At 38.8% G+C, this 12433-nt stretch overlaps 1 protein-coding gene across 2 annotated transcripts in view; it reads right to left on the reverse strand.

Moving 5' to 3' along the window:
* The window catches only part of PDE5A (phosphodiesterase 5A), a 2047822-nt gene that overhangs the window by 944685 nt on the left and 1090704 nt on the right, over positions 1-12433 (reverse strand). The gene's annotated exons all lie outside the window — the stretch shown is intronic.

A 12433-nucleotide genomic window follows, 5' to 3' on the forward strand; every position in this document is an offset into this window, starting at 1 on the left:
CTGTTGCACAACCTTGAAGTAGGTATATATAAGGCTGGGGATGTATGGGGCATGCCCCCACATGAGGTGTGCAGAGGGACTTCCCTCCTGCAAAAAACGCATACAGCTGATATTCACAGAAAGTTGTTTAAGCGATATCCTTTTAGTCTATTGGAAGGTATTCTAACAACTGTAGATAAATCAAAGTGATTCCTCTACAGAAAAGTATTGAATGTTAACATTACAAAACCACATTAAAATTATTTTTTTCATGATAAGTGCCTAAGTTTCTTGTATATAGCTTCAAACCTCAGCCCTCCCATACAAACAGTCTTTATCTTCTGTATCCCTTATTAAAACATTTTATCCCTATTTTAGCACAAGTTGAGTGTAGGAGTAATGAGTCTGTCCACTTGAATAAGTGATCTCGCAATATCAAGTCTCACACTAATTTTATGTGAACAGTCAGTGCTGCCTGTTTCAAAAAATACATCAAACTATATTTGATCATAAACTGTAACAAACAGTGGCAAACCCAGAGTATACACTGGACCTCAGTGTGATAAGTACCTTTTCCTTTCACACAACCAGAACTTGTCAGAGATTAGGGATGCAGGGCTAAGCTTAAAAAGGCCCTTGTGGTTGTTAGCCTAGTAAACATCTATGAATCTATGAACTTAGTTTTGAGTTGGCTCATTTACGTGAACACTTTCTGAAACACCTTCTTGCAAAGTTACATTGCTAAAGTGAAGCAGTCATCAACTTAAGTCATGAATATTTTGTTCAGGTGATTAACAGCCATGATACTGAATGCAGCTTCAGTGAATTCACATCCACAAAACATATCAACCCTGAAAATCAATTATTGAAAAACCTGTTCAATGACACTACATAAGACACAAGAAGAGACATAATTTAAACACTACTACATGTCTACTACAGGGCACAACACCATTTATACCTCCTAACCCTACACCTAACCACAGTCCTTAACCTAGCCTTAACCCTATAACTTCAGTCTAATCACAGCTCTGACTCCAATTCTAGCTCTCAGGTTGCTGATTTCCGCCTATATTACAGAAAAACAGAAACATAACGGTTCATAACAGCAAAATTCATCAAAGCCACAATTCATCATATAAAGTTTTTCATGGTTTGTTTTCTCAACTTTCTCCATCAGTGGGTGACCTGGACTTTGTTTATATAAGTTAGAAGGGGTTTCAGTCCATCCATAGCACCCAGGGCAGGAGTTTTTCTTTTGGAAGAAAACAGACCATGAAAAACAAAATGATGTGATGAATTATGGCATTGTTGTGTTGTAACTTAATCATTAGGAAGAATGGAAACACAAATGTCCAATTAGCTTTCAATTTGTGGTGACATTTCTCCAAACTGAATTTTAACAAATATTCTTAGTGAAAAGCCTTTCAATAACATTGCCTTAACAATTTGTTTGACAATGATAACACAATTAATAAAAGGATAAAGGAAATTTAAGAAAGTGCATCAATCTGTTACTAAAGTATTTGTTTCCAGAGGAGATCCAGAACTAATTAAATTAGGGACATTTAGCAAGGTTACTCAGGAAAGATACTTATTCTTTTAAAAATGTACCACAGAATGTATACCACTACCAGAACTTCAAAATCTAACAGCTACTGACCATTTCATCTGTTCCCTTAAAACACAAGATTGCAATTCCATAGTTTCAAGTCTGTTTTCCCTTTTTTACCAATGCACTTTCAGTACACTAAACTCTTACCAAGTGAGCCTTTGCGCTGTCCTTAACCATCTCTTCTATCTGTCCAAAACACTCTGTATGTTGAGTTGGACTACAGTTTTACTCCTGCTTATATTCTTTCAAGGCTCACATTATGTTCTTTCATCTTTAAGCTTATTTATTCTTTATAATCAAAGAATATTAATCTTCTGTATTGTGTTTATATATCTGACAAATATGAAGAGTTTAGTCTCATGTAAGACATGAAGTAAGGGGGTGTTTCTTTTTCCAAAACAATGCAGTATGGGGTTGTACTTTTTTTTTAATTACCACTTAATGCATTTTTAGCGCTTGTTCCCTTGAATCTTTTAAGAAGCTTACTCCAATATCATGTGCAAACCCAATAATATAGAAACAGTAAGAAGTCTTGGCATTGACTAGCCAGTACACATGAATACTGCGCAAAATTTGAAGCACCTGCACATTTGGAGATAAGAAAGCATGTGGCTTCTGGATGGGAATGGAAGTAGACAGGCAGCAGGCATTCTAGTTAATGGTTAATGCTACAATCTTCTGCAGGCACATAGTGTGGAAGGGAGGGTTACGACTGCGAGCTGTAGTTCCTGTGCTACACAGGGTTTGATTCCCTCAGCCCTAGTTTGCCTGCTGTGGACCCTTGAGCAAGTCACTTAAACACACAGTGCTTTGGGGCAACTGGATATTTGGGGATAGACTCCTCAGTGGTCCCCTGGACTTCAAGCCTAGTAACTACCTGTGAATTAATTCTTAAGGTCAAGTGAAGAAGAGGACTGAAATTTTCACTTGTTCAGTTTAAAGATTGCAAAGTTCTACTTTGGATCTTTGTAGTTGTAGGTAGAGGGGTGTTCTGATCCCTGCAAATATAACCTTGATCTGCTTTATTTGCAAATATAGCATATGGGTATATCCTGGTACAAAACTGAAAAATGAAGAGGAAGTCAGGGCTTACATTGGCTTTTTAAAGTATCCAAGACAGGCCTTAAAACAGACTACAGAAATTTATCTTCTGGCCCTGACTTTTTTTTGTTTTTGGATGATCTCTTTTTGTAGTCCAGGACAAAGGGCCCACAGCAAAAAAAAAAAAAAAAAAAAGAATGAAAACAAACTTTAAGCAGGCTTCAGCTTTTTAAAGAAATTTGGTGTGCTCAGTTATTTCTCCAAGCACTATGTATAACACAGAAAAAAAAACTGCTAGACTAATTAACCCTGCCATTCCCCAGAACATGGCATCCATTTAAGAAAGTGTTGTTGGACTTTCTGTCTCTCCACAGAGTAACTACTCCTTGCTGGAAGCCAAACTGGCTGGTTTTGTTTTCTCAAAGCATTTGGCTTATTTTCAGTTTTGCTGAGATGTGTAATCTAAAGAGGAAGAAACTATTGGAATTCACTTTGCATACTTTTACTTTTTCATGCAGTATGGATTCTAACCACTGGCAATATCACTATCTCATTAGGTCTTTTACTTGAACTATGAGAACTGAGGGTTGGGGGGTCGGTCATGGTGTGACGATCATTTTAACAGAATGGATTTTTTGGCTGAATCTCCACTAGAGCACCAGTTCAAGGTGTTTTGGTATTGCAAAGCAATAATAAGACCACATACAACTAGGGAACATAATATAATCACAATACTCCCTCTAGTATTCTAGGAAAGGATATGGGGTCTGTAGCCCATGACAGCTTTCAAGTATATAAGTGGTATTTACTGATTGTGTAACCTGTCCTGAAATATGTAGACTGCATGGCTGAAAAAGTGGACTTACATATACCAAGCAAGGGAATATTCCCTTTTCTCAGATGTATGATGAATTCGGATTTGGTATATGCAAGTTTGAGGCATTAGGTTTCTGTTTGAAGGAGAAGAGTGATGGTCAGTATTCACTCTTCTCTCGTAGTTTCTGTCTTTTTTTTGGCTTGTCAGCACTCAGCAGTTTGAGTGCTGATATTTATAGGAAGCCAAGTAATCTAGCTAATTAAATTCTATGCCAATGGTAGACTTAGGGGTACTATCTAAATGGGACTTCTTGTGAAAGACTTGCTTGTTTGGAGGGAAAGCAGCCCAACAGATTTTGTATGATGTGAGCTTGCATGATGCAACAACCCTCAGGACTTCTAACATGTTACTATTGGATATAACAGTGCTGAAGCTTTAAGCATAGCTGCTGATATCTAATCTGTGTAGACACTCTAGGTTTGTGATAATGGAGTTAGTACACATATCCACTGCCTTCCTGATGGAGACCTTACTGAAAGAATGCCAATAAGCATGCCCATTGCAAACTTTTAAAGTATCCCAGACAAATATGTACAGGTGTGTGTTGGGGGGAGGGCTGCAAATGCACTGGGAAAGGACACATCAGCAAGTGCAGTTATTGAATGCTGAGGCTAAACTTTGAGCCTTTGGGGGGCTGGCATAATGGTTAAGGTCTTAACCTCCCAATTATAAAGTACAAGATTTGAGTATGACCACTGGTTATTGGCTTGGTTTATAATAGTCTGCAGACCAATAGCCTAGTATTTACCTATGAACCTATTATTTGGCTGGGTCACCACTGCATGGTGTGTCTACCACATTCTGCCTTTCTTCACAAATATTTTCTCTTGCAGTGCAATCTGTTTTAAGAAAGCATCTTATTTACTGGCATTTCATTGGATGTTATCAATCCCATACTGGTTCATTATTTCTCATGCGTGTTTAGCAAACAAAAAGTGCTAGTATGTTTTGCCCTTTTGCCAACCATTAAGATGGAATTTTGACTGAAACGATCTTACTGATTATCATAATTTTGATAGATATAGGTTATCTTCATTACTAATAGGTTTGCAGAGCTTAATCACTGGTATTTCTGTACAAAAGAACTGACACCCAAACACAAATATGGCTGTCAATTTTGTACTGTAAACACCATCATCCAGGCAATACATGCAAGTAACTGGAAATACATTTAATTTAAGTAAAGTAATGTTCACTTTAAGTCAAATGTGTAATATTTGAATGATGAAATATGAGATGTAATTGTCGTTCATGGCAATGTTGTTGCTGGGAGAAATAGGCAGTATCTTTAACCCTGAGATACAGGATTATAATCCAGTCATCCATCACGTCTAGTATATGATTGATTATGAAAATTGCCCTTTAATATGCAATGCATTATAATTTCTTTGTTTATATGTGTTACCTTTCTCAGTACAATAAACTGTTTTTTTCTTATATTAGTGGAGCCTTTCTCCTTGGACATCTGCTGAAAATGAGTTATGTGCAGACAGACTATCCTGATCAACAAATTACTGAAAAGAATATAAATAAACGAGTAAATACTATGGTGTGCAGACGGCTACTGTACCATGGGACTTATGTGCTTTCTATAATGGAAGGAGCATCTCTAAATTACATAGTGTGAATCAGAACTGATCCATTACACACATCAGCACTATGCATTACTAAGCACAGAGTGATGTTTAAGAATCACAATCTGCTTTGCATGTTAGTATGGAAAGATACAGACTGGTGTAGGGAAATGAGATCTACATGCATCATGCTTATACTCTTTATTAATTTGATTTATTGTTTTACTTCCTACTTTATTACTACTTTGAAAAAGCTGCAACATACAGTTTTATGGCAGTTTCATGTCTTTTATATAAACATGTGAAGCAGCTAAAAAGTGTAGTATTATTTCTTTTGGTAGACAGTCCCACCCCTTATCATACTGTAGTGATAACACACCACTACAAACTGAAAATGTAGTCAGGGAGCTAGGAACTTGAGCTGATAATGCCTTTACTTTGACCATTATGTGACAGGGGCTGTCAGTTAATCATTTTATTTAGTATTGCTAATTGCAAAAGGAATATCTTCAAGGACTAAAGAGGTGATCACTTACTTATACTCAAAATTGATCAGATCAGTTATCAAGTACAATGCTCCCCCTTAGGATTTATCTCAATATACATATCAAATAATTAGAAAGACCTCACATGTTCCTACCCAAAAAGATGAAAGGTCTAAAGTTACTGAGCTATCAAGAGAGACTGGAAGCTCTATCCCTTTATTCAGTGTTTTACATACTTTTGAGAGGGGATCCCGGTTGTTCTTGATCTCTTGCATTTCTACAAGTCCAATGGCTTCACCAGTATTAGACAGACCTAAATCTTCACCATCAAATAATAAAACATGCTGGAGGTACAGGTTTATAACCCAGCACCTCCAAAACTTCTGGAACAAACTTCCCCTATATGCTAAACAGTGCTACTCACTGTCTTCCTTTAAACATAACCAAGATGACTGGAAAGGTATTCACAAATCTGCTCTGGGATTGACTTGTATGACCCTCCTGGGTAAAGAAGATGCAGCCTGAGAGAGGGTAATGGCAAAAATTTAATGATCATAAGACCCAGTGGCCTTGGAATATCAACGATCTATGTGATCTAGTCACCTGATATTGTTGATAACTATAATTTTCTAAAATTAATAAGGGATTCAAAAACTGAAATAAAATACAACCCTGGTGTTAGTTCTAGCAATAATATATACACAATGCTTACATGAGGGTGGTCTAATGGTTAAGGTGTGGTCTAATGGTTAAGGTGTTTGCCTTACAAACACAAGGAGCAGGGTTTGAATCTCACAAGGGATAATTGGCTAGGCTTAAAATGGCTCACAAGGGCAGTTAGCCTAGTACTAACCTATGAACCTATGAATAAACAGGCTAATCAGCCTATCGGGCAGTGTGACACTTGGCTGCGCCTCATTCCACATCAGTCTCCCTACAGGCTGACTGATTAGAATACTGTCATAATCTTTGCATACCTTACTTCTTAACTATTCAGTGTCTACTTCCAGAAAACTTCAACAAAGGTGAGCTGATAATCCATAACAAATGAATGAAACTATTATCTTTATAAACAACAAAATCTTACTGTAAGCCAAGCACCCAGCATTTTATTAAATAAATAATACATAGAGAATTATGATTGGGTCTCTAACTGTAACTAAATTATTATGTGTTTGAGGCAATGATATCAATAAATTGATCTCAAAGGTGAAGCCTGAGAGATGAATCTTGAAATCTGCTGAGAACACATAGCAGCTATGACTGCTGAGACCAGATCATAATTATGTATACTGCACGGAGCCTTATCCACGTACTACCAGTTACAGTAAAAAAGAAAAAAAAAGTGTAGGACAGTGAAGCACTTCACTGACTCTTTGCAAACCAGTAAAACACTTTAGCACTATCAAAAAGTAAGCAGAAATTAAATGTCTCTCTGAGGAATGACTGGTTTTATAGCTGTTAAAAACTTCATTCTGCTACACTCTGACACACTTTCTTTTTATGTGTAACAGAGTAAAATATTTAACATCCTTCAAAACTGTTTTACCTTCTGCCTTTGTATTTAATGGCCTGGCTTTCCCCTGTCACTCCTCAGAACGAGACCTGATGTTAACAACACTTAGGGGTGCTTAACAGAAGCCTGTTAAGTACCTTTCTGATATCAGAAAGGTACTTAATAGGCTTTTGTTATCTTTTCCCATGTTGGAGCATAATAATAGTGCTTCAGTATGTTAAACTTTATTCCTTGATTATTACACTATTCACACAAAATTTCTGAAATGCTAAGCTTTGTTTAAAGTATATGCTACAATTACTTCTTGATTTGCAGTTGAACATCCTCTTATTATGTAGTCTTGCTTACAAGATAACTCTCCTGCTTAGCCAAACTATTAAAATAATTGGTGTCTTATAATGTAGATATCACCTCTCTTGTCATTATGTTGGTCATAAACATTCTGACAATGACAATGAGATATCAAATTGGACAATAAATAATCTAACAGGAGCAAAATCAGATTACTATACCTGTTTGAATTCCTTGTAGTAAGTATGAGTTCAAAAGATGAACACAAAACAAAATCTCACAATAAGGCTAAAAATATGATATATGAACACATTAGCTATCATCATCACTAGGTCAGGAAGCTCCATTTTTCTCATGAAAAGCAACACAATGAATAGACTACTAAGTAAGCAGTAAACATGAACACTTGCAACAGCTGCTTGATAAGCACAACAAAAAAGTAATTTTAGGAATTTTTTTCAGGTTTGTTAAACCCAAGCAACTTAAAGCAGTGCCATAATGCTAACTCATAGCACCAAAGAAAGAGTTATTAGTTAAGATCTGCTCACTCTCTTGGCCTTACTATAACCTCTTGGGATTTGCCACCAGAATCAAACTGGCCATTTCAGGGTAAATATCATTTAACACCTATCCCTGCCATGAAGAGCTGCTATAATGATATACTCTCCGAAGGTTTCAGCTTTAGGCACCCAATACTACACTGATTATCACTGCTCTTTTTCAGTCATTATAAGCATTATTTCAAAAATAAAAAGTGAGAAATTGGAAGGACCACTTGATTTTAACCTGACCACATAATCTAGCTAAATTTAACTTGCATTTTTTATTGGGCTTGAATCACTGTGGATAATAAGTATGATAGAAATGTATGTAGTTTTGTAAGGAAGTTCAATTTAATGGATTTGATTACTTATCTGTTTATTTACATTTTCTAACCATGAATGCCTGGCTCAGAAGACCCACATTCAATGGCACTCCAGACAGAAAAATCTCCAGTACAGGACAGAAGCATAGTAGAAATTTAGGCATTCAAAAATTATTTAACTTTATCTAAGGTCCTAACTGGGTCTATATACCTTTGGGTAGTATGTAGTGCATTAAGAAACTGGACCATCATATTATGACAATAACAGAATATAGACTACTAGTAAATCTATAATGCAGATAAATAGATATAGATAATACAGATAAACATAGATAAATATAATATAGATTAACTAGATCAGGTAGGATCACAAAAGGGATGTACAGGTGGACAAATTATTTAATTCTATAATTACGCTTGCAGTGTACCTGAAAATGGATCATAGTCTTAAATGCTTGCTTCATTTAAATAAAGATCAGTTTGTATGGAAGTTTATTCTATGTTTTGCTAACATATTCATGAAACTAAGACTCTCTAAATGTATTTAATTGTTTTGGGGATACTGACTAGCCTGCCTGGAGAGGATCTGAACTGATGCTGAGTTTCTTGCATGGCAACAGTATCTGATTGGGTTAGGAAATTAGATAAGTAGAGAAGCTTGTGGGAAAGTATACATTCATTGAAGAACTGTTGATAGCAACACTTTAAGCCCTGCAGCCTATGCAAAGGTGTGCAATGGTCAGCCCTACAACAATAACTGGCAGTGAATCTAGCAGTTCTATTGCAAGTTGGACGTAGTTTATGTAAAAGAGTGAGTTCTAACACAGCTGGGTATGTACGCTGAGTAAAGGAGTAAAGATAGTGGGTATATGCTATTAGTATCTTTTCTAGTACTTTTTATAATGAATATACTAGCTCTGTAAGTTCTGTTGAGCTTCTGATTAATTCCAGTACAACTGCAGCCATTGTTTGTATAATTTTAACTGACTACACAACATTCAGCCAAGGAATGCTGGTCAGCTAACTTCTTCTCCAGGTGATTGAGGTAAAGAGGCAATATTAAGTTAGCTAGTGTTTTGATTAAAGGAGTGAGTGACACCCCTGAAGTGAATAAGATTACTTCATTTTAATGTTAGCACTTAGGTACAGCTATCATTGATTTCATCTTATTTGCACATTCATGCAGACCCCTAACCTTTAGCCGGACTACATGGTATGGAAGCTGCACTGCAGTTTGAATTTAACAGACTTGATTGTTATGACACATAGGATAGTCGTCAAGTTATCAATGCCCAGGGGTAATGTTGCATTTCTGCAGTGACAAAATAAGAAGTTATGTTCCTACCATAACGTTCCATGTTAGTTGTCTTCTCTCGCCTTCTTTCTTGCTTGATGGGTTCGGAGCCGATCCCTCGGCTCCGACTCGGCACTTGCTTTAGCTCGAGAACTCCTTTTACCAGCTCGAGGCAGCCCCATATCCCATGATGCAAGGCAGTAAGTACCCAGATCTCGTTTGTTGACAAAGGGCAATAACACCAAGCATAAAATACTTCCCAAAGGAAGAAGAAACTTACAGATGGAAAAGGACCAGGTTAGAATGGTCTTTAGCATAATAGTTTCTTGTACAAGGTCTGTCCAGGCCAGGGGAAGGAGGGAGGGTCGCAAGAAAGAAGGAGAGAAGACAACTAACATGGAACGTTATGGTAGGAACATAACTTCTTAATGTTAAGTTGTCAATCTCGCCTTCATTCTTGCTTGATGGGACCGCCCCTAGCACCTCTATCCTGGGTGGCTCAATGGAACAAACTCTTGAGGACTGTAGAGCCAAAACTGGCTCTGTCCCTGGAGGCCAAGTCCAATTTGTAATGGGAAACAAAAGTGTGAGGAGTGGCCCAAGTGGCGCTGCACAAATAGTGTCCAAAGGCAGTCTAGCTTGAAAAGCTGCAGAAGTAGCTAAACTCCTAGTTGAATGTGCTTTAGGTTTTGAGCACAGCTGTTTTCCCTGATCGTATAAATTTCAGTGATGACCGAAGAAAGCCATCTGGACAAAGTCACTTTAGAAACAGGAAGGCCTTTTTATTATCCGCATAGGAAACAAAAGTTGATCAGATTTCCTAAATTTTTTGTTCTGTCCAAATAATATCTAAGCTGACGGTGGACGCCAAGATAATGTAGCTTTTGTTCAGCTCTATCTGAATAGTTAGGAAAAATACAGGAGATCAATGGATTGATTCAGATTGTTTTTGAAGCGACCTTAGGTAAAAACGATGGATTAGTTCTCAAAGATACTCTGTCTTTGTGAAAACCAAATAGGGGGGTCGAACCGAAAGAGCATGAAGTTCAGACACCCTCCTGGCAGATGTAATAGCCACTAGGAATAAGGTTTTCCAAGAAAGATATTTCAGGGAACAAGAAACAGCTGGCTCGAAGGGGAAGAATCAAGGATGTCAGCACTAAATTTAGATCCCACTGAGGAGGAGGATTCCTGATTGGAGGCTTTAGTAGGAAAATTCCTTTCAAGAAGGCTCTGCAGAGCCTATGGGACATAATATTATGATCTGCTATCCCAACATGAAAATTAGAAATAGCAGCCAATTGAACTCTGACTGTGGAAGAAGAGGAGCCTGCATGAAAAATCTCTGCTAAGAAGTCTAGAACTGCCTGAACAGGGGCAGTAAAAGGATCAATATTTTGGGCCTTAGCCCAATAAGAGAAACGTTTCCATTTGCTCGTGTAAATCCTCCTGGTAGAGGATTTTAGTGAAGCTACTATGATATCTCTAACAGGGTTAGAGATCAAAGGAAGCCTGGCTAGGGAAGGAAGTGGAGCAACCATGCTGTGAGGTTGAGAGAGGGGATAGACCGGTGCAGCTGACCGGATTGGTGAATCAGTAGATCTGGCACTGGGTCCAGATGCCACGGCTGCACCAACAGATGATGATGGAGGAACGGGAACCAAACTTGTCGAGGCCAGTAAGGGCAATGAGAATCAATTTGGCTCTCAAACGGTAGCTTTCTGGATCACCTGAGGGATCAGAGGAAATGGAGGGAAGGCATAAAGAAGTCCCTGGGGCCAATCCTGGGTCAGAGCGTCTCTGGGGGGATGGCCTGATAGTGGGAAGAGGCTGAAGAAGTCTGGACATTTGCTGTTTTGGGGAGTAGCAAAAAGATCGCAACATGGACGACCCCATTCCAGAAAAATCTCTTCCGCCACGGATTGTTTGAGAGACCACTCGTGAGGCATGAGAATAGCTCTGCTCAATCTGTCCGCTAGAATGTTGGTTTTCCCAGGGATATGCGTTGCTACCAGAAACCGATGAGAGGAGATCGCCCATTGCCATAGTCTGAGCGCTTCTCGACACAAGGGGTAGGACTTGGTTCCGCCCTGTTTGTTGATATACCACACTACAGACATGTTGTCTGTGTGGACTGCAATTGTCCCTACGGGAAGAAAGTCGTTGAGGGCTTGCAACGTCAAAAGCACTGCTCTCATCTCCAGGACATTTATGTGCAGATGGTACTCGAACGGTTGCCACGCCCCATGAACCATCCTGCCCTGATAATGACCCCCACCCGATCAGGAGGCATCCGTGGTGACAGTGGCTATCGGGACGGGGTACAAAGCACCTGCCTTGGTGAACCTGAGACGATGTGATCCACCAAGCAAGATGTTCTTTGCATGTCTGTGTCACCAGAATCTGGTGACGATAGGAGTTGCTGGTATGACCACTGAGTGAACAGCATCCACTGAAGGAGGCGCATGTAAAATCGAGCCAGGGAAGAAGAGTAATGGCCGCAGCCATGAGACCTAATACCTTTAGAACCATTCTGGCCTGTACTTTCTTGCTGGCCAGAATGATCCTGACATGAGTCTGAATGTCTGAAACTCTTTGTTCTGTAAGGGTAGCTGACATCCTAACAGTGTCTAAGTTTGCCTATGAAGGTAATAGACTGGCAGGGCGATAAGGATGACTTTTCAAGTTGATCGAGATGCCTAAATGAGAACAAAGGTCTATTGTGTAATCCCTGGCTTGTATAAGCTGATGCCTGGTGGTGGCTGACAGGAGCCAGTCGTCGAGATACGGAAACACCTGGAATCCTTGACGTCTCAGGTGAGCCGTGACCACTGCCATGCATTTGGTGAACACTCTGGGGGCTGTGGTGAGACCAAAGGGCAGGGCTCTGAACTGG

The sequence above is a fragment of the Protopterus annectens genome, chromosome 2.part0 (assembly GCF_019279795.1).
Source record: "Protopterus annectens isolate FY-2018-M chromosome 2.part0, PAN1.0, whole genome shotgun sequence".
Lineage (NCBI taxonomy): Eukaryota > Metazoa > Chordata > Ceratodontiformes > Protopteridae > Protopterus > Protopterus annectens.